We start from the raw sequence: 22,210 nt of genomic DNA on the forward strand, positions 1-22,210 counted from the left end.
TCCCAAGGGGAACAATTGAGAATATATGTTTATTACAGATTAGTTCTAAATTACATATCTGTGTTTGGTAAATAATGACTATGTATTATTTATTATCAATCAATTTGTGAAATGTCGTAACAGATTGTGTTTTTGGGTAAGATTTGAGTTATGCTTTGTTTGATAAAGTTAATACAACTGCGCTGATTACCTTAATTTTTTAACCTATTTATCTTTGTCATTATTTATTTAATACTCTAATATTCCATGAAACGAACATTATTTCTTAAATGGGACATTAAATATAAATTTACAAAGGCATATTAACATATAAATACCAATATAAATAGACCTATGTGTCTATGGGTATACAGAAAATATAAATAGATTGTTCTAATATATCTACAAAAACGTAAATACATTTAAATTGGACTGCACACATTAAGTACACGGGAATGGCCGACCAAAAAACTGAGCTGCGTTGCGCATGCTCTGAGATCTGAAATTCTAGGACTCTAAGTAACAGAAGTTTAAGAAAGGAAAACAGAGAAGTTTTCGGGATGAAAGCATCTGAATAGCCCCCTAAAATGAAAATACTAGATTTTCAGCGTCCCATTATATATTGCCTAACCAGCAAATTTTTACCATTTAGATGTCATACGATCGTCCATTGTTCGGGCTATCCAATGACACTTTAGTTGTTTTGAAATCTTACGTAGTAATCACTTTTTTCGCAAGATCACCATTTTTTTACTTTTTATGGTTTTTTTCTCAAAATATCAGATATTTTTTTGACTACTTCTGGTTTTTGGATCATTGTCAGGATAATTTTAACAAGTTGTTTGGTTACCTATCCTTCTGTACAAGAAGTTTCAGAAAAATCCATTCAGCTGTTTTCCATAGAAAGAAAAATAGAAGAGCATTTTCAGTAATTTAAGGATTTTTCAACTTTTGTCCAAGATTGAGGCTCTTTTTGGACCACTTATATTATTTCATTAATTTCAATGCATTTATTTTTGGACTCATGCCATAGTCCACCGATAGGACTCTGAGTAAAAAAATCGTAGTTTTCGCTTTCCAGAAAATGGCGTCTTAAAATGCTCCAAAACGGAAAATACTAGATTTTCGGCGTACCATAATTTATTTTCTAGCCATCTAAATCGTAACATTCAGATACCATATGATAGTCCATTCATGGGGCTATCCAGCGATACCTTAGTTCTTTTGGTCCGCTAACATCTGATAGAGAAATCAAGTTTTTCGCAAGAGCGTTATTTTTTTTAACCTTTTTTCTTCATTTTTTGAATACTTCCGGTATGGAGATTATTGTCGGGATAGTTTTCATAACCGGATTGGCTTATCAAATAGCCACAGGGCTATGTAATGATATATTACATTGTCTGATCAGATAAAATGCCCCTGGGAAATCCTATGTTTAATAGTGCCAAAAATTCAAAAATGTCAATATATCGAAAATTAAATTTAAATATTTCAATACATATTATACATCGTTAGAATCGTAATTAGGTCAGCTATCTGAATGTGTAATTTGTTTGTAAAAACTTGTTTAAATATTAAAGTAATAGAGCATTTTCCAAAATTTCACTATTTTTCAACTTTTTTTTATTTTCAGTACGTTATTTTACCTATTCCAGACATTTCAATGTCTTGTTGGATGGATTCATGCACAAGACTACCAGAGGGACTCTCGATAGGGAAAGTTTAAGAAAAATCCTTTGAGCAGTTTTTCGCGATACAGGCGTCCAAAAACGCTCCAAATCAGAAAATACTTGATTTTCAGCATGTCATATTTTGCTGCCCTCTCATAGGATTAGTGTGAAATGGGTATCATATGACAGTCGAATCCCCGGGCCACACAACGATACCTTAATTTCTTTAATCCGTTGATATCGGGTGAAAAAATCATGTTTTTCCCAAAAGCACCCATTTTTTTGCGTTTTCTTCAAAATATCGGACATTTTTTCGACCACTTCCGGTTTAAGGATCCTTGTCGAAATAGCTTTATCAGTTGGTTTTGGACTCTAACTTCATGTTCCACAAGTTTCAGAAACGTCAATTTGGCCGTAAAACGAAACTCAGGCTCACAAAATGGGCTGAAAATTTGAAAAATAAAGGGTGAAAACTCTGAATTAAAGTTATATTACGGAGACAAAAAAATTTCACTTTTTTGCTTAAGTCAGATGACACTTTGATTCTGTGTAAAACACGAATAAAAAATATTCATAAATAAAAAATTTTTTGTAAAAATTTAAATTTTCTAAATTTGGCGCCTAATATCTGCGAAGATTTGCCGGAAATCAAAAATCAAAAGTAGCGTAACTATGTGCCCTGTCTCCGGCTATGGCAAAATGTACCGAAAGTTAAAATCCAACGATTATTGTTAAAATTATTACAATATTTTTAAAAATGATAGCTTCAGGGATTTCGGACATTTCGCATTGTCGCAGAACGTTCAAAATAGTTTTATCCTCTAAGTCACACCCTTTTTCCCAGTAAAACCGAAGAAATCGAAACGATGCGACAAGCAGTTGCTGAGATCTAATCAAAATGGAATTTGAATAATAACTCGACCTGCAAGCAGCACTGAACCGGCTTTCAGGAATCAGACCAAAAGTTTGTCATACAATAGCCCATTCATCGAGCTACCAAACGATACTTTAGATGTTTTGATGCGGTCACACCCGACGGTGAAATCGCGATTTTTGCAAGAGCACCGATTTTTACTGTTTTTTTTTAAATATCGAATATATTTTTTCGACTACTTCCGGTTTACGGATCATTGTCGGGATAGATTTAACACGTTGTATGGGAACTTAACTATCTGTACCAGAAAGTTTCAGAAAGATCCATTGGACAGTTTTTAAAAGAAAGGAAAATTAAAAGATATTTAACAATATTTAGCAAATAATTGGTAGTCTGATGCCAATGTCTTATCTCCCTTATACCATTAGACCATTAGAAAAAGATATAACGATTTTTCAACTTTTTTCAAAGATTGTGGCCCTCTTTGGACCATTTATACTATTTTGAGGCTTTTAAATTTGGATTCACACCCTAGACCACTGTTAGGACTCTAACAGAAGTTTAAGAAAGGAAATAAGAGAAGTTTTCGAGATGAAAGCATCTGAATAGCCCCCAAGACCGGGACAAGACCGAGATATGGAAGAAACGATTCATTTATACTATATTGAGGCTTTTAAATTTGGATTCACACCCTAGACCACCGTTAGGACTCTAATAAACAGAAGTTTAAGAAAGGAAAAAAGAAAAGTTTTTGGGATGAAAGCATCTGAATAGCCCCCAAAAAGAAAAATACTAGATTTTCAGCATCTCATAATATATTGCCTAACCAGCAAATTTTTACCACTGAGATGTCATAAGATCGTCCATTGTTCGGGCTATCCAATGACACTTTAGTTGTTTTGAAATCTTACGTAGTAATCACTTTTTTTCGCAAGATCAACATTTTTAAATTTTTTTGTTTTTTTTCTCAAAATATCGGATATTTTTTTGACTACTTCCGGCTTTTGGATCATTGTCGGGATAATTTTAACAAGTTGTTTGGTTACCTAACCTTCTGTACAAGAAGTTTCAGAAAAATCCATACAGCTGTTTTCCAAAGAAAGAAAAATGGTAGAGTATTTTCAGTAATTTAAGGATTTTTCAACTTTTCAGTACGTTATTTTACCTAATCCAGACATTTCAATGTCTTATTGGATGGATTCATGCACAAGACTACCGGAGGGACTCTTGATAGGAAAAGTTTAAGAAAAATCCTTGGAGCAGTTTTCGAGATACAGGCGTCCAAAAACGCTCCAAATCAGAAAATACTTGATTTTCAGCATGCCATATTTTGCTGCCTGTTCATGGTATCCGTATAAATCGGGCATCATACGACAGTCCATTCCCCGAGGCACTCATCGATACCTTAATTTGTTATATCCGTTGATATCAGACGGAGAAATCACGTTTTTCTCAAAAGAGCTCATTTTTTACATTTTTTTCAAAATTCCCGAAATTATTATGACTACTTCCGGTTTACTGATCGTTGTGGAAATTGCTTTTACAAAACAGAATGACCATCTGGCTTTATGTTTCAGGACTTTCAGAAACATCAATTAATCCTTTCAAAAAAATATAAGAGTTGGGGAATGGGCCCAAAATTCGAAAAATATCGAAAAATAAAAGGCAGCGACTCGAAATGAAACTTATATTTCTGGAATTGGGTGGTCTTCAGGTATCCAAAAATGTAGGTAAAATTTGAAAATTTTGAAAAATAACAAAAATGTCTCGTAAACTACGTTTTTTCAATTTTCAAACGACAGAAGTCCAGGACGAATTTTCGAAATTGAAAAATGTGAGATAGCCATTGTCTCGGAAAAGAATCAGGGTTTCTGAAAATGTCATTTGTTTGAAAATAGGTAAAGAATTGACGAAACCACAGCCAATTTTCAATATCGCGAAAAAGTACAAAGTTCGTTCACTTCCGGTATGCGCATAAGTTTCAAAATTGTTTTAAGGAATAGCCACCACCTGGTTTCCCAATATAATATTTGGTTCCAGATCGATATCTGTTTTCGATCATGGAGAAATAGGCTCCCGGAATAAATAATAATAATAATAACTAGACCTGCAAGCAGCACTGAACCGGCTTTCAGGAATCAGACAGGAAGCGTGTCATACAATAGCCTATTTATCAAGCTACCAAACGATACTTTAGATGTTTTGATCCGGTCACACCCGACGGTGAAATCCTGATTGTTCCAAGAGCACCGATTTTTTTACTGTCTTTTTTGACTACTTCCTGTTTACGGATCATTATCAGGATAGATTTAACAAGTGGTATGGGAACTTAACTTCCTGTACCAGAAGTTTCAGGAAGATCCATTGGACAGTTTTACCTCCCTTATACCCCTAGAAGCAGATTTACAGATATAACGATTTTTCGACTTTTTTAAAATATTGTGGCCCTTTTGGACCATCTATACTATATTGAGGCTTTTAAATTTGGATTCACACCCCAGACCAGCGTTAGGACTCTAAGTAACAGAAGTTTAAGAAAGGAAATAAGAGTAATTTTCGAGATAAAAGCGTCTGAATAGGCTCCAAAAAGGAAAATACTAGATTTTCAGCATCTCATAATATATTACGTAACCAGCGATTTTTTACCATTGAGATGTCATAAGATCGCCCATTGTTCGGGCTATCCAATGACACTTTAGTTGTTTTGATTCGTTGAAATATGGCGTTGTAATCACTTTTTTCGCTAGATCACCATTTTTTACTTTTTAAGTTGTTTTTTTCAAAATATCGGATATTTTTCGACTACTTCCGGTTTTTGGATCATTGTCGGGATAGTTTTAACATGTTGTTTGGATAGTTAACTTTCTGTACCAGAAGTTTTAGAAACACCCATTGAGCTGTTTTCAAAACAAAGAATAATAGAAGAGCATTTTCAGTAATTTGAGGATTTTTCAACTTTTTTCCAAGATTGAGGCTCTTTTTGGACAACTTATGTTATTTCAATGCTTTTATTTTTGGACTCACGCCATAGTCCACCCATAGGACTCTGAGTAAAAAAAGTTTAAGAAAAAACGTAGTTGTTGTGTTTGAGAAAAAGGCCTCTCAAAATGCTCCAAAACGGAAAATACTAGATTTTTGGCGTACCATAATTTATTTTCTAGCCATCTAAATCGTATCATTCAGATGTCATATGATATTCCATTAATGGGGCTATCCAGCGACATTTTAGTTCTTTTGGTCCGCTAAGATCTGATGGAGAAATCAAGTTTTTCGCACAAGCGCTAATTTTTTTTTAACCTTTTTCTTCATTTTTTGAATACGTCCGGTATGGAGATTATTGTCGTGGTAGTTTTAATAACCAATTTGAGCAATTAGATAGCCACAGGGCTCTGTAATGATATATTACATTATCTGATCAGATAAAATGGCCCTGAGAAATCCTATGTTCAAAAGTGCCAAAAATTCAAAAATGTCAAAATCTCGAAAATTAAATTTCAATAACTCAATACATATTATACATCGTTAGAATCGTAATTAGGTTAGCTATCTGAATGTGTAACCTTTTCGTAAAAATCTGATTAAATAATAAAATAATATAGCATTTTCCAAAATTTCACGATTTTTCGACTTTTTTCGATTTTCAGTCCCTTTTTTATCCTATTCCAGACATTTCAAAGACTTCTTGGATGTTTTCATGCACAAGACTAACTAAAGGACTCTCGATAGAGAAAGTTAAAAATAATTGTAGGTTAAGTTTTTGAGATAAAGGCATCCAAAAACGCTCAAAATCAGAAAATACTTGATTTTCAGCTTGTCATATTTTGCTGCTTGGGCTGACCTTAAAAATATCTTTGTTTCGCCTAACGCGACCGACTAACTAAAACCACCCCCGACTTAAATTATTTTATTGCACTTTTCCGCGATCTTTTTATTTTATTTTGTGTGTCAACCAGAAATATATCACGAGAGTTATTTCCCTTTACTATGGCTATAGTTTGATTCATTATTGAAACTGGTTGATCAAGACGAAAGCGTTATAGGTGTCGCTTCTCAACAAAATGGTTGCAGACGAAAGCACGTCTATTCCCACGAAATGATTCTGCCTCTATGTCTGTGGGGCGTCGTTTTAAACATGACGAAGATATTTTCAATATCCGTTTTCGAGAAAAATGAAGGCACAACCCGCACGATCATTAAAAACGTGTTGAAGGGGTTTCACACTTAGAGTTCGTGGCAAATCGTGTGCGAGTCTCGGAGTCGTGCATCACGAAAAATCCCGATGTCATACTCATTGATTTGTTTGACAATAAAAAAAGACGAATGTTTCCCCCCCAGAAAATTATCAAGCTGTCAAATTAGCTCTTTAAAAAAAAATCTGAAAAAAACCCCCGACCTACCGACCCTTCTCCTCGATTGTGGGTCGGGTTTGGCGAAACAAAGATATTTTTAAGGTCAGCCTTGGTCATAGTATCCGTATAAATTGGGCATCATTCGACAATCCATTCCTCGGGCCACTCAACGAAAGCTTAATTCGTTTAATCCATTGATAATGGATGGAGAAATCGAGTTTTTCCCCAAAACACCCATTTTTTTCCTTTTTTTCGAAATAACTATCATTATTTCGACTACTTCAGGTTTTCAGATCGTTGTTGAAATAGCTTTATCCAGCGGTCTGACTATAGAGCTTTATGTTCCAGAACTATCGATTTATTCTTTCCCAAAAATATAAGGGTTGGGCTATGGGCAGAAAATTCGAAAAAAATCGAAAAATAAAGGGCGATAACTCAGAATGAAAATTATATTTCTGGAATCGAATTGTCTTCAGGTATCCCAAAATGTAGGTCAAATTTGAAAATTTTGAAAAATAACAAAAATTGTCTTTTAAACAACATTTTTCATTTTTCGAAGGCTAGAAGTCAGCGACGAAGTTTCGAAATTTGGAAATTTTCAACTGCTATCGTCCGAGAAAAGACTCAGGGTTTCTGAAAATGTCATTTGTATGAAAATAGGTACAGAATTAACGAAACTACGGCCGTTTTTTAATTTTTATGCACCGCACGAAATTCGGCCACTTCCGGTCTGCGCAGAAGTTTCAAAATTGTTTTAAGGAGTAGCCACCACCTGGTTTCCCAATAGAATATTTGTTTCCAGATCGATATCTGTTTTCGATCATGGAGAAATAGGCGGCAGGGCTCTGTAATGATATATTACATTATCTGATCAGATAAAATGACCCTGAGAAATCCTATGTTCAAAGGTGCCAAAAATGTCAAAATATCGAAAATTAAATTTCAATAACTCAATACATATTATACATCGTTAGAATCGTAATTAAATCAGCTATCCGAATCTGTAATCTTTTTGTAAAAATTTGTTTAAATAATAAAGTAATAGAGCATTTGGCAAAATTTCACGATTTTTCGACTTTTTTCGATTTTCAGTCCCTTTTTTATCGTATTCCAGACATTTCAAAGTCTTATTGGATGGCATAATTCACAAGACTATCGAATGGACTCTCGATAGAGAAAGTTAAAAAAAAAGTTGCGGTTAAGATTTCGAGATACAGGCGTCCAAAAACGCCCTAAATCAGAAAATACTTGATTTTCAGCTTGTCATATTTTGCTGCCTGGTCATAGTATCCGTATAAATTGGGTATCATACTACAGTCCATTCCTCGGGCCACTCAACGAAAGCTTAATTCATTTAATCCATTGATATTGGACGGAGAAATCAAGTTTTTCCCCATAACACCCATTTTTTGCGTTTTTTTCGAAATATCTATCATTATTTTGACTACTTCCGGTTTCGGGATCGTTGTTGAAATTGCTTTATGCAGCGGTCGGACTATTATTATTATTATCATTATTATTACAGCATATTTATAGTGCACCCTTTCATATAACATGTTCAGGGGCACTTTACAAAGTGACAATGTAAATCACACATAAACAACAAGATTATGGGCATGTTAACGATTGTATACAGAGTCAGTTAAAAGCCTGATTAAATAAATGTGTTTTAAGTTGTTTTTTAAAAGAATATAGAGATGTACAACATCTTAAACTAAATGGTAGATTATTCCATAAAACAGGTGCTTGATAACTAAAAGAGCGCTGACCATAAGAGACTAGTTGAACAGTTTTGGGCTTTAAAAGTAGTTTATCTGATGTACGTAATGTTCGGCCAGGTGTATAAAGTTCTAAATGATCTGAGAGGTAAACAGGAGCTAAATTATTTAAACATTTAAAAGTAAGTAATAAAATCTTAAAATCAATTCGATATTTAACAGGTAACCAGTGTAAATTATATAAAACAGGAGTTATGTGGTCACATTTCTTAGTTAAAGTAACAAGTCTATCCGCAGTATTCTGTACTTTTTGTAATTTATCTATAAGCTTTAAAGGTAAACCAACTAAAAGTGAATTAAAGTTATCTAATCGAGAAGTGACCAGAGAATTAACAAGTGACTTAGTGGCCTCTACAGTTACACATTTACGTATTTTACCTATATTTCTAATATTAAAATAGCACAATTTACAAATATTATTTACTTGAGCTCCCATAAGCATAAAACTATCAAAGATAGCGCCAATATTACGAGCAGAATAAGATGAAAATATATCACAATTACCAATTACAACAGGGGGGTTATCTTGTGCAGATTTACTTAATTGATGCCTTGAGCCTAATAACAAATATTCGGTTTTATCATCTTTCAATTTTAGAAAGTTCTTTGACATCCATTTTCTAATTTCACTAATACAGTTCTCAAGTTGCAATTTTGATAAATTGAAAGAAGATGGACAATTAGGTGTAAATGAAATATATAATTGAGTATCATCGGCATACAAATGAAAGCTGAGACCATATTTTCTGACAATATCTCCTAATGGTGACGTATAGAGGGTAAATAAAATCGGACCAAGAACAGAACCTTGGGGAACCCCAGATGACAAAACAGATTCAGACGACGATTTGCAATTAACTAAAATACACTGTTTTCTACCCACAAGATAGCTCTCTAAAAGATTTAATGCAGAGCCACAAATACCAAATTAAAATTGAAGTCTACGTAAAAGAATGGAAGGGTCCACCGTGTCGAAAGCAGCAGATAAATCTAATAAAATTAAAAATGTACATTTTCTATTATCAATTTCCATTAAAATATCATTTGAAACCCGGGTTAAGCTGTTTCGGTACTGTGAAATTGTTTATAAGCACTTTGAAATGGTTCATACAAACAGTTATCATCTAGATGGGCCTTTATCTGAGAAGCAATACATTTCTCTAATATTTTAGAAATAAAACTTAAGTTAGAGACTGGCCTGTAATTTTTAAAAACATTAGGATCCAGTGTAGACTTTTTAATTAAAGGGGTAACATAAGCTCGTTTGAAAACGTTGGGAATAGTAGCGGATGATATACAAGAATTAAAAATATTGGTAAAAACTGGAATAACTTCGTCTAGACAGTCCTTAAGAAAAGAAGTCAGGCCAGGATCTAATGAACAAGATTTAGGAGCAGACGATTTAATTAGCTTTAAAACAAAAGATTCACTAACCAAGTTAAAGTTTTCTAAATAAACAGAATTTTCTAACTTATCAAAATCATGAGCGTTAAAGTCAATAGTTTTATTTAAATCATCAAGTTCAGTTCGTATTTTCTGTATTTTTATTTGAAAGAAATCAGAGAATACATTTGCAAGTTCAGTGTCATTATCAACTTTATACAGGTCTTTTTGTCTGTTTTCGCCATTTTCTATTCTATCAGAGTAAAATTTAATTTTAGCATCTTCAATTAATTTATTCACATTGTTTTTTGAAGATTTATAAATCTGTTTATGGACATGTAGGTTTGTTTTCCGCCACAGATGATCAGCCTTATTACGGTCCCTTTTGGCTTCTAAAATAGAATCATTAAACCACTACGTATTGGGACGAATAGTAAATGTTTTTGTTTGAAGAGGAACAAGCGAGTCCAAAATTTCAGCAAGCTTTGAGTGATATTGGGTTGCCTTCTCTTGTATATCTTGAATACGTTGAATGCCATTGAAATTCGAGTTCACTATTTCCGCTTTAAATTTATTTATGTCAAATGATTTAAACCTTCGATATGTTAAAGTCTTTCTTGTTGGTTGTGGTTTCTAATTTGTATAAGATTGTTGTTTATCTTCTGTTTTGTTCTGTTTGTGATTTTTGATAGAGTTTGAGGTGAGCTGGATGAGATTGCTATGATTATTCAGTGGATTAGTGTTTAGAGGTTCATATGGTCTGTTGGTGGTGATAACTTTTAAATGTCTTTGATTTCTCCCAATTACTTCATTGTTGTCGTATATATAATCATTCAAAGCGACTGTTTTATTTTCGACGGGCCATGCATTAAGACACAATTGTGTATTGTCTGGGCGTTGATCGATTTGTTCAGAAATTATTGGAATAGTAACAAGATTGCCCCTGTTTACTGTTCTGTGTCTTTTTACTGTATCATTTCCAATAGTAGTAGTTGGATTTAAAACATCAATCTTTTTAACCCACTGCTTTCCACTCCTCACGCCTCTATTATTATTAATATTATTATTAATATTATTATTAATATTACTAAAACAATGAGATTTGGCTTGAATGTTATTGTTGTAAGAGTTCAGTTGTGATTGATAGTAGGTGAGTTGATTCAGATAGCTCACTAGCCACAACAGATACAAATTATTATGAAACATTTTGATAAAATACTGCATTCAGAGTTACTATTTTAAACAAATACACAGCTGCCTCCTAGGTGCTTACATAATGTTTTCAATCTAGGCTTCCTAAAATTAGGCCTAAATTTTAATGAAAAGGCGATAAATAAATGTTTCTTCGCAATAGTTACATTTAAACAGCAAACACTACTTTGCATAAAAATGTTCCACATGCACGACAATAGAACTGAAATCTGTCGCAAATTTATCAACAAATTATAACTTATCAAAAACTGTTATACAATTATTTGAAAGTAACGGCTTTACCACGCCTGCGCATTAATAATATATATCTGTATGTCGAAATCCACATTAATCCACAATAAATCACAGGCACGAAAAACACAGAGCACAACAAGGCACAGTCAACCACTATGGCGTTTACAATAAAAGTTGCAGAGATCAAACTATTTGTCAATAAAGGTTGCTAACGGCAACAGCTGATCGACACAATACATATATTTCACATCAAAATGGTTCTGGTAATCACGCACAAACATTAAATCAAAAAATCTATCACATCCCTTATTGATAAATATATAATTATCGAAAAACACTCACAGTACTGTTTGAAGGTACCAGCGAACCCGCGCATGCGCATATATATATATAGCTTTATGTTCCAGGACTTTCAGAAATATCAATTTATCCTTTCAAAAAAATATAAGGGTTGGGAAATGGGCAGAAAATTCGAAAAAAATCGAAAAATAAAGGGCGATAACTCGGAATGAAAATTATATTTCTGGAATCGGATGGTCTTCAGGTATCCAAAAATGTAGGTCAAATTTGAAAATTTTGAAAAATAACAAAAATTGTCTCTTAAACAAAATTTTTCATTTTTCAAACACTAGAAGTCAGCAACGAAGTTTCGAAATTTTCAACTGCTATCGTCCGAGAAAAGACTCAGGGTTTCTGAAAATGTCATTTGTATGAAAATAGGTACAGAATTGACGAAGCTACGGCCGTTTTTTAATTTTTATGCACCGCACGAAATTCTGCCACTTCCGGTCTGCGCAGAAGTTTCAAAAATAGTTTATCAAGTACCCACTACATGGTTTCCATATAGAAAATTAGGTCCCATATCGGTATCTGTTACAGGCACTGAGAAATAGGCTATGGCAAAAAAAAAAAAAAATAATAATAGATAATAATAATTTTAGTAATCACAATAGGCTTTCAGACAAAAAGCCTAATAATAACTAGACCTGCAAGCAGCACTGAACCGGCTTTCAGGAATCAGACAGGAAGTGTGTCATACAATAGCCCATTCAACTTGCTACCAAACGATACTTTAGTTGTTTTGATTCAGTGACACCCGGCTGAGAAATCATGATTTTTTACTATATTTTCTCAAAATATCGAATATTTTTTCGACTACTTCCGGTTTACGGATCATTGTCAGAATAAATTTAACAAGTGGTATGGGAACTTAGCTTCCTGTACCATAAGTTTCAGAAAGATCCGTTGGACAGTTTTTAAAAGAAAGGAAAATTAGAAGATATTTAACGATAATTAGCAAATAATTGGTAGTCTGATTCCAATGTGTTACCTCCCTTATACCATATAGATTTTGACCCTTTTTGGACCATTTATACTATATTGAGGCTTTTATATTTGGATTCACACCCTAGACCACCGTTAGGACTCGTAAGTAACAGAAGTGTAAGAAAGGAAAAAAGAAAAGTTTTCGGGATGAAAGCATCTGAATAGCCCCCAAAAAGAAAAATACTAGATTTTCAGCATCTCATAATATATTGCCTAACTAGCGAATTTTTACCACTGAGATGTCATAAGATCGTCCATTGTTCGGGCTATCCAATAATGTGGTCGTATATTGACATCGCCCTCGTGCGTTGGTCCGTCCGTTCCGTCGTTCCGGCATCCACAATTGGTTGTGGACGCTTTAGAGGCTAAATTTAATATCCAATTGACTTTAAATTTATACACAGTGTTTAAGGTCATGAGACGAAGAACCCTATTGATTTTCAGCGATTTTTGATCGTGACCCTTTATCACTTTGAAAAATCTTGTGGACGCTCTCATGATAATAATAATAATAATGTATTTATAAAGCGCTGAATATCCAACAAACTGGTTGCTCAAGAACGCTATCTACAAAAGACATCATTAACAGATGAAAATAACCATGATACGATAAACATTTCAACATATTGAAGGAATGAACAGAATTAATGTCCAAACTGGTAAAATTACCATAAACAAAATAGTTATTAACACTAAGGGTAAACAGATTTAAAGAGTTCAGTCTTAAGAGATTTCTTTAGTCTTTTTTGATAGCCTATTCCATAATATTGGGCTACTATGGGCGAAAGTTCTCCCACCACTTTTTATACGCCCACATTTTCATATGGATGTATTATGCCGTTGCCCCTGTCCGGACGTCCGTCCGTCCACAATTTGTTTCAATTTTTATCGGATTTCAATGAAACTTGAAATGTAGGTTTATCTCCATAAAATCTCGGTTCCTTTCGATATTGGCATGTAACGGACCGTAACTTCATGGATTATGGCCCCTGATTGTACGAAAAATCACGTTTTTAGCTTGTGGACCCTATATAGGCTACAATTTTCTTCTGATTTTCTTCTAACTTGAAATGAAAGTTTATAACCCAAATATCTCTTTTCCTTTAGATATTCGCGCATATCGGAGAGTAACTTCCTGAATTATGGCCCCTAATTGGACGAAAAATCGCGTTTTTAGCTTGTGGACCCTATAGAGGTCATAATTTTTATCCGATTTAAAAAAAAGTTTTAGTATATCACCGTTACACCCTAAGGATGATGGAGTTCGAATTTCGTGAAAATCGGACCAAAACTGACAGACAAAATGGCCTCCCCTCGTTCTCAAATGGCGTAAAAATATGGTATATCAAGGTTGTGGACCGAATAGAGGTCACAATTTTTATCCGATTTTGTTAAAACTTAAAATGTAAGTTTATAACCCAAAGATGTCAGTTCCTTTCGATGTTTGCGCATATCGGACCATAACTTCCTGAATTATGGCCCCTGATTGTACGAAAAATCACATTTTTAGCTTGTGGACCCTATAGAGGTCATAATTCTTATCCAATTTAAAAAAAAAAACGATTTAATATATCACCGTTATACCCTAAGGATGGTTGAGTTCGAATTTCGTAAAAATCGAACCAAAACTGACAGACAAAATGGCCAAATAGCGTAAAAATATGGTATATCAATGTTGTGGACCCTGTAGAGGTCACAATTTTGTCAGGATTACTTACATGTAACAAATGTATACAATGAATTGATATTGCTGGAGTTGGTTGATTCTGCGTACGTTTTATTTGATGTGTGCAATGCTTAGGCCGTGTTGAATTGATTCCTTGTTTCTCCTCGCCCGCGCGCTTAGGTCGAGGACCCCGAAAATCGTGCGCTTACGTTTTTAACACAAAAAAAAAAATTCAAAAAATTACGTTAATAACATCTAAATAAAATTCTACCAAACATCAGAAGTCAATTCTCGTTGTTTATTCCTCGTTACGAACTAAATAAGTAAGTGCAGGGGGCCGCACTACACGCAAAACAAAAATCTAAAAGATAAACCTGCGGACAAGACAGAAAATAGGCATTGCACCGAATAAACAAATATCAAATCAATTGAATGGATCCGGTTGATAATACACATGTAAGGGCCCGCATACTATGGAATAAGTTACACTGTATATGATTGGATGAATTCCGCAAAATGGCACGTGTAGCAGTCATTTCGGCTATTGAGAAAGCATATTATAAACTGTAAGACAATCGCTAATATTCAACCGCGAACCTGAATAATCAATTTTTTCATTGGCTAAAATTATAACACATGTCGTTATTATTCAAGTATTACCCAATCATATCTTGTGTAATAAATAACGCACGCCTTACAAAATGGTGAGCTATGCCGGGACATAGGTAAATTCGCGTACCGGTCGGCCTAATTTATTGATGTTCAAGGAAATAATAGTGGCCCCGTTCGTTCGTTTCTGGAGTTTAACGAACGAACGAACAAACGGGACCACTATTATTTCCTTGAACATCAATAAATAAATTAGGCCGACCGGTACGCGAATTTACTTATCTCGACTCGACTTCGGTGGTTATTCCCAGCACTTTCACGTTCGATGATATTATCGAAACCATCTATAACTCAACAAGCAAATCAAATATCGTCTAACTGGAATGTTTCCATTGTATTTTAACACAAGAATACGGAAAATTTATATCAAAATATGGTTATTTCATTTTTTAAAAAGTTAAACAAAGAAGCCACTTGTTACCAAATTTTAGTTTGTTATTAAATTTATTTAATTAAATATTATCTGTGTTTTTATTCTAACCAATAATATAACTAGATTATTTATAATATTATTAAAAATGGTACACAACCCTCAGACTATATAGGCAAGCGCTGAAATAAGCGTCCGGACACGGACAATGTCCGGGCGAATTGACCCCTTTTGACAGGCCAAATTGCCTTTCGTCCGGACATAATTGTCCGACCGTGTTTTTGTAATAAAACATTATGTCAAAAATATTTGAGTCGATCGCTATTTATTATTAGACTCGAAAGTCCAGAACCAAAAATATCAATGACCCGAGTCATAGTGAAAATGTTACTATTTATATCTCGGCCGCGTGCAGATAAAATCTTCAATAATTTTTAGAATCGACTCTTTTACGCTGGTTATATCAACGACCCGAGTCATAGTAAAAATATTACTATTTATACATGTATCTCTCTCGGCCACGTGAAGAAAAAATAATGAATAATATTGAGAATCGGCTCTTTTACACTGGTTATTCGAGTCTCGTAGCTAGCTTTGCGTTACTTTCGTATATGATTAGCTCTAAATCACACCTAACATGACATGTAATTATATAAATTATTAGTTATAAAAGTAATAATATTTTAAAATTAGTTTACAAGAAAATGTCCAAGTTGACTATGGATGTAATTAGGGACAGATTTTTTATACGAAAATATCTCACTTTGTTGGACACTTCCAATGTGAATGTAAATAGAAGAGCCGTGAAAACATGTCGAATAAAATAACTTCTTACTTTTCCCAACCCTCGGACACGGATATCCCGGCTAGTGGGACCGTTCCAGAAAATTCAAAGACTGGTACTGTGTCTTAATCTTATGTCTCTCATAAAGACACTTCTAAACGGGGGGCGTCGCCGTCACCAGTTGGAAAATTACAAAAACGAGCCGTAGAACTAGAAAAGTGGATCAAAAATGACTTGGCAGATTCTGAACCATTTACGACAACTCAAGATGTCTATTCTTTAGTTAAATTTGAATCTTAATCAGAGTTTTTAGGATTTAGTCCCCAGCCCAACCAAAGAGATTAATGACATTATTATATGAACTATAAAGTTGTATTCCATATACATATAAAAACTTAAAACTCCAGGTTGTATGTGAGTCATCAATTTATTTTATTAATAAATGTATGTATAATAATATATATAAACATAGTAAATTTCAACAGTTTTTTGGTTTAATATACTTTATAAAGTATTTGTCAGGCTGAAAATCTGAAATGTCCGGCCGAAAATCAGTTCAGCCTGACATGATGTCAGGCTGAACCTTAGCAGTTATTTCAAGGCTTGTATATAGGTATTATGCCAGACCACTTTGTGTTTTGAAACCCACTTTGTGTTGTGTTTACCGCACTACCGCACATGATTGCCAGAGTGGTGGCAGGAGAAACAAGGAATCAATTCAACACGGCCTTATATGGAAACCTGTTTAATGGTTTCATTGGTACCGGAAGTGACATATGTTCAAGGGTAACAGGGCACCGGTGAAACTCGTCATTACTGCGTCGCAGTTCTAGTTTCTCTTATTATTATTATTCCAATTCCATTTTGATTAGATCTCAGCAACTGCTTGTCGGATCGTTAGAATTTCTTCGGGTTTCCTGGGAAAGTGGGTGTGACTTAGAGGATGAAGCTATTTTGAACGTTCTGTGACAATGCGAAATGTCTGAAACCACCAAAGCTATTGTTTTTATAGGCCCACATTTTCATGTGGACGTATATTGTCGTGAACTCTCTACATGGGCTCTCTAGCATGTATCGGATCGAAACTTCATGGATTATGGCCCCTGTTTGTACGCAAAATCATGTTTTTAGCTTGTGGACCCTATAGAGGTCACAATTTTTATCCGATTTTGTTGAAACTTGACATGTAAGTTTATTACCCAAAGATCTCAGTTCCTTTCGATATTCGTGCATATCGGACCGTAACTTCCTGAATTATGGCCCCTGATTGTACGAAAAATCGTGTTTTTAGCTTGTGGACCCTATAGAGGTCATAATTTTTATCTGATTTAAAAAACGTATTATTATATCACCGTTACTCCGTAAGGAAGGTTGAGTACGAATTTTGTGAAAATCGGACCAAAATTGCTGGACAAAATGGCCGCCGTTTGTACGCGAATAGTGTAAAAATATGGTAAATCAAGTTTGTGGACCCTGTATGGGTCCTAATTTTAATTCGATTTCGTTGAAACTTGACATGTAAGTTCCTTTCGATATTTGCGCATATCGGACCGTAACTTCCTGAATTATGGCGCCTGATTGTACGAAAAATCGCGTTTTTAGCTTGTGGACCTTATATAGGTCATAATTTTTATCCGATTTAAAAAAACGTATTATTATATCACTGTTACACCCTAAGGCAGATTGAGTTCGAATTTGGGGAAAATCGAACCAAAATTGCCGGACAAAATGGCCACCGTTTGTACACGAATAGTGTAAAAATAGGGTATATGTCAAGGTTGTGGACCCTGTATGGGTCACAATTTTAATTCGATTTTGATGAAACGTGAAATGCGTGTTTATAACCTAAAGATCTTGGTTTCTTTCGATATTGTCGCATATCGGATCGTAACTTCATGAATTATGGCCCCTGATTATACGAAAAATCGCCTCTTTTAGCTTGTTGTCCCTCTGAAGGTCACAGTTATTATCTGATTTTAAAAATCGTTTGAATATATCATCATAACACCATAATTAAGGTTGAGTTCAAATTTCCTGAAAATCAAACCAAAACTGCCAGACAAAGTGGCTGCCGCTTGTACGCGAAGGGTGTAAAAATATGGTATATCAAGGTTGTGGACCCTGTAGAGGTTACAATTTTAATCCGATTTTGATGAAACTTGTAATGCATTTTTATAACCCAAAGATCTTGGTTCCTTTCGATATTTGCGCATATCGAATTGTAACTTCATGAATAATGGCCCTTGATTGTAGGAAAAATCACTTTCTTTTTAGCTTGTTCTCTATCCATCTCTCAAAAATGTGGGCGTATCCTGCCTGGCAGCCGCTGGTTAAAAATATTGCAGTAATTTTAACAATAATCGTTGGATTTTAACTTTCGATACATTTTGGCATTGCCGGAGACAGGACACATAGCTACACTACTTTTGATTTTTGATTTTCGGCAAATCTTTGCAGATATTAGGCGCCAAATTTAGAAAATTTAAATTTTTACAAAAACTTTTTTATTTATGAATATTTTTTAGTCGTGTTTTACACAGAATTAAAGAGTCATCAGACTTGAGCAAAAATGTGAAATTTTTTGTCTCCGTAATTTTCCTTGGTTGGCATTAGCTAATTCAGTTTTTCAGTCCTAGATTAATTATTTATTGTTCGATTTGTATAAAACAAAGTTCATAATGTCCGTTGTCTCAATTGTCATTTTATTGTTACTGATAGAGTTATCTGTCGGCACCAGAATTGGCGTAAATTTACCAATAACTACAATTTTGACAATTTTTTCGAAAGCAAATATTATTTTTTTAAAAACTGATATAACTAAAAGAGTGTGCCCTTTAAAGGTGCAAAAAAGTGTGAGTTCAGTTTTTTTAATTTCGATTTCATTTTCAAGCAAATTCGATTAAGAGGTGAAAAAAGGTGTAAAATTGACCTATTTACAACCCATTTAGGCTTTTCAGATTTTAAAATATTTCTACGTAACTTTTATAAACTTGTAGCTATAATCCATACGAAGAAAATGTATGTTAAAATTAGTTTGTAATTAGCAGTAGCCTAGAAATAGACAATTTTGCATAAGTCACTGTTTTCGTTATTTTGCCTATAGAATAGTCAATAATTATTGGATTTTCATAAAAGTGACACTATTTGATTAAAAAAAAAAGTATGCGTCATATCAAATTGATTACAATTTAAAATTGACACCGGAAGTGATGCCATTTTGTCAAAAACTGCATTTTTAACTTTTAAAATCAATATTTTTTTCGAACATAAATTATTTAATATGTATTAATAATTTTAACTTTTGGTTTAAATTAGCATATTAATAAATTTCATACGGTCATATAGATATCATAAAATTGTTTCTAACTTGTTTGGTTGCGAAGAAGTAGGCGGTTTTCTACAAGTCACTTTTAAAGGTTTTTGGCCCATAAAAGTGTCAATTATTATTCGATTTTCATAAAATTTTCACCATATGATGCCCAATGTCATAGACGATGTTATAAAACTAATTTAACATTTTTAGTATCGCCGGAAGTAATGTCATTTTGGCAAAAACTGTATTTTTAGCCTTCAAAACAGATATTTTATTCAAATGAATCTGATTTGTAATGTTTTTAAAATTATGATATTTGATTCCAATCAACAAATAGAAAGAACCCATACGATCATACAGATACCACAAAATGGTTTCTAACTTGTATGGTTGCAGAGAAATAGACGGTTTTCTACAAGTCACTTTTCAAGGTTTTTGGTCTATAAAGGTGGCAATTATTAATCGATTTACATAAAATTTTCACCATGTGATGATGCTATTTCTGATTTCATAAACCAATTTAATATTTTCATTATCACCGGAAGTAATGTAATTTTGCCAGGATCACTGACATGTAACAAATGTATAAAATGAATTGATTGCTGGATTTGGTTGATTCTGCGTCCATTTTATTTCATGTGTGCAATGCTTATGTGGATACCTGTTTAACGGTTTTATTGGTACCGGAAGTGAAATAAGTTCAAGGGTAACATGGCACCAATGAAACCCGTGATTACTGCTTCGCAGTTCTAGTTGATAATTAGTATTATTTCTACGAATTATATCCCCGATAGGTGCAGTGTAGAGGGTGAATAGAACAGGTCCAAGAACAGAACCCTGTGACACTCCATATTTTAGCAAAGTTGGAGATGATCGACACTCATTTATTTAACTGATTGCTAAAGTTTATATCCGATTGTCTTTAAATTTATACACAGTGTTTAAAGTCATGAGACGAAGAAGCCTATTGATTTTCCAGAGTTATGGCCCTTGATCACTTCAAAAAAATCTTGTGTACTCTCTAGAGGCCAAAGTGACTATCCGATTGACATTAAATTTATACACAGTGTTTAAGGTCATGAGACGAAGAAGCCTATTGATTTTCAGCGATTTCTGATAATTACTACCAGAGTTATGGCCCTTGATCATTTTGAAAAATCTTGTGGACGCTCTAGTGGCCAAAGTTAATATCTGATGGACTTTAAATTCATACATAGTGTTTAAGGCCATGAGACGAAGAAACCTACAGATTTTCAGTGATTTCTGATAATTACTGCCAGAGTTATGGCCCTTGATAACTTTGAAAAATCTTGTGGAGGCTCTAGGGGCCACAGTTAATATCTGATTGACTTCAAATTTATACACAGTGTTTAAGGTCATGAGACGAAGACACCTATTGATTTTCAGCGATTTCCGATTATTACTGCCAGAGTTATGGCCCTTGATCACTTTGAAAAATCTTGTGGACGCTCTAGAGGCTAGAGTTAATATCTGATTGACTTTAAATTGATACACAGTGTTTAAAGTCATCAACTAGAAGGAGAGTTATTGTGTTCCAAAGTCTCGGCCATTCAAATTGCTTATCGCTCTGCTTACCCTAAGCAGAAAATGCTCATTATCGAACTTTGTCAAGGTAAGGCCGCGGTTAATTAATTGTTTGTTTCTCATGACCCACCCGCATGTCCGTTTTCATCCGTAATGATTACGCACTTCCTTAATTATTTGGTCAAATTTAGTGAGGTCCAAAATTTGTCCTTTAGAACTATATTTGTTTGCCTTTAAATATGAACAATGAATTGACGCATTAAACTCCACTATTTATCGATGAACATGACACCGTAGGTGATAAGTAAAGTGGGGGGTTGGATGGCTGAATTGTTAGTATGTGCATACTGTATCATAAAGTCTGTCATTGAGTCAACTGGCGTGGTTTCGAATCCCCGGTTATATGTGACGAGGAGTAGAGTCGCCTGTCCAACCTCGTGGGTTTTCTCCGGGTCCTCCGGTTTCCTCCCACTGCTAAAGACCCCTACGCGCAAGCGAATTATTGAAATAAAATTAAACCATATGTTAGTCCCGAAATGACCTAGTTTGTGTTGAGTGGACGTTAAACCCCATTTCTCTCCCTCTCTCTGATAAGTAAAGTAGGCTAGAATGTGAAAAAATACACGGAGTCCATCTGTAAAACCGGAAGTGATAAAGCTGTATCATATCTGTCATCCATACCAAGGAATGGTAGCTACAACATTCACCAAAGACCACATATATACTTTATAAGGCTCTTGTCATTTGCAATAAAATTCACAGAAAGATATAAATGTCTTTTAATTCCTGCTAAATTATTTTATTGACGTGACTAGCAACCAACGGTCCAAGAACTGCTGCCATGAGATAGCCTCGATCATGAGATACCGACACTGCTTCACGCCTTTCACAGTATTTTATTTACAACACTATATAAACAAAAGGACACAAAGATATAAATAAATGTAAACAGTTTGATTAAAATAGACAAAATAATAAAAGTATTTATATTATCATGATGCCATGTGCCGATGATGTGTTCACAGTTGAAGCGTAAACATACGGGCTATTGCCATAGC

The 22,210-nt window shown here is 34.1% G+C and overlaps 1 protein-coding gene across 6 annotated transcripts in view; it reads left to right on the forward strand.

Annotated features, from left to right (window-relative positions):
- Nucleotides 1–22,210, forward strand: part of LOC126808777 (serine/threonine-protein phosphatase 2A regulatory subunit B'' subunit beta) — a 281,556-nt gene that overhangs the window by 7,171 nt on the left and 252,175 nt on the right. The window lies entirely within an intron of this gene.

This window comes from Patella vulgata, chromosome 1, assembly GCF_932274485.2.
Source record: "Patella vulgata chromosome 1, xgPatVulg1.2, whole genome shotgun sequence".
Lineage (NCBI taxonomy): Eukaryota > Metazoa > Mollusca > Gastropoda > Patellidae > Patella > Patella vulgata.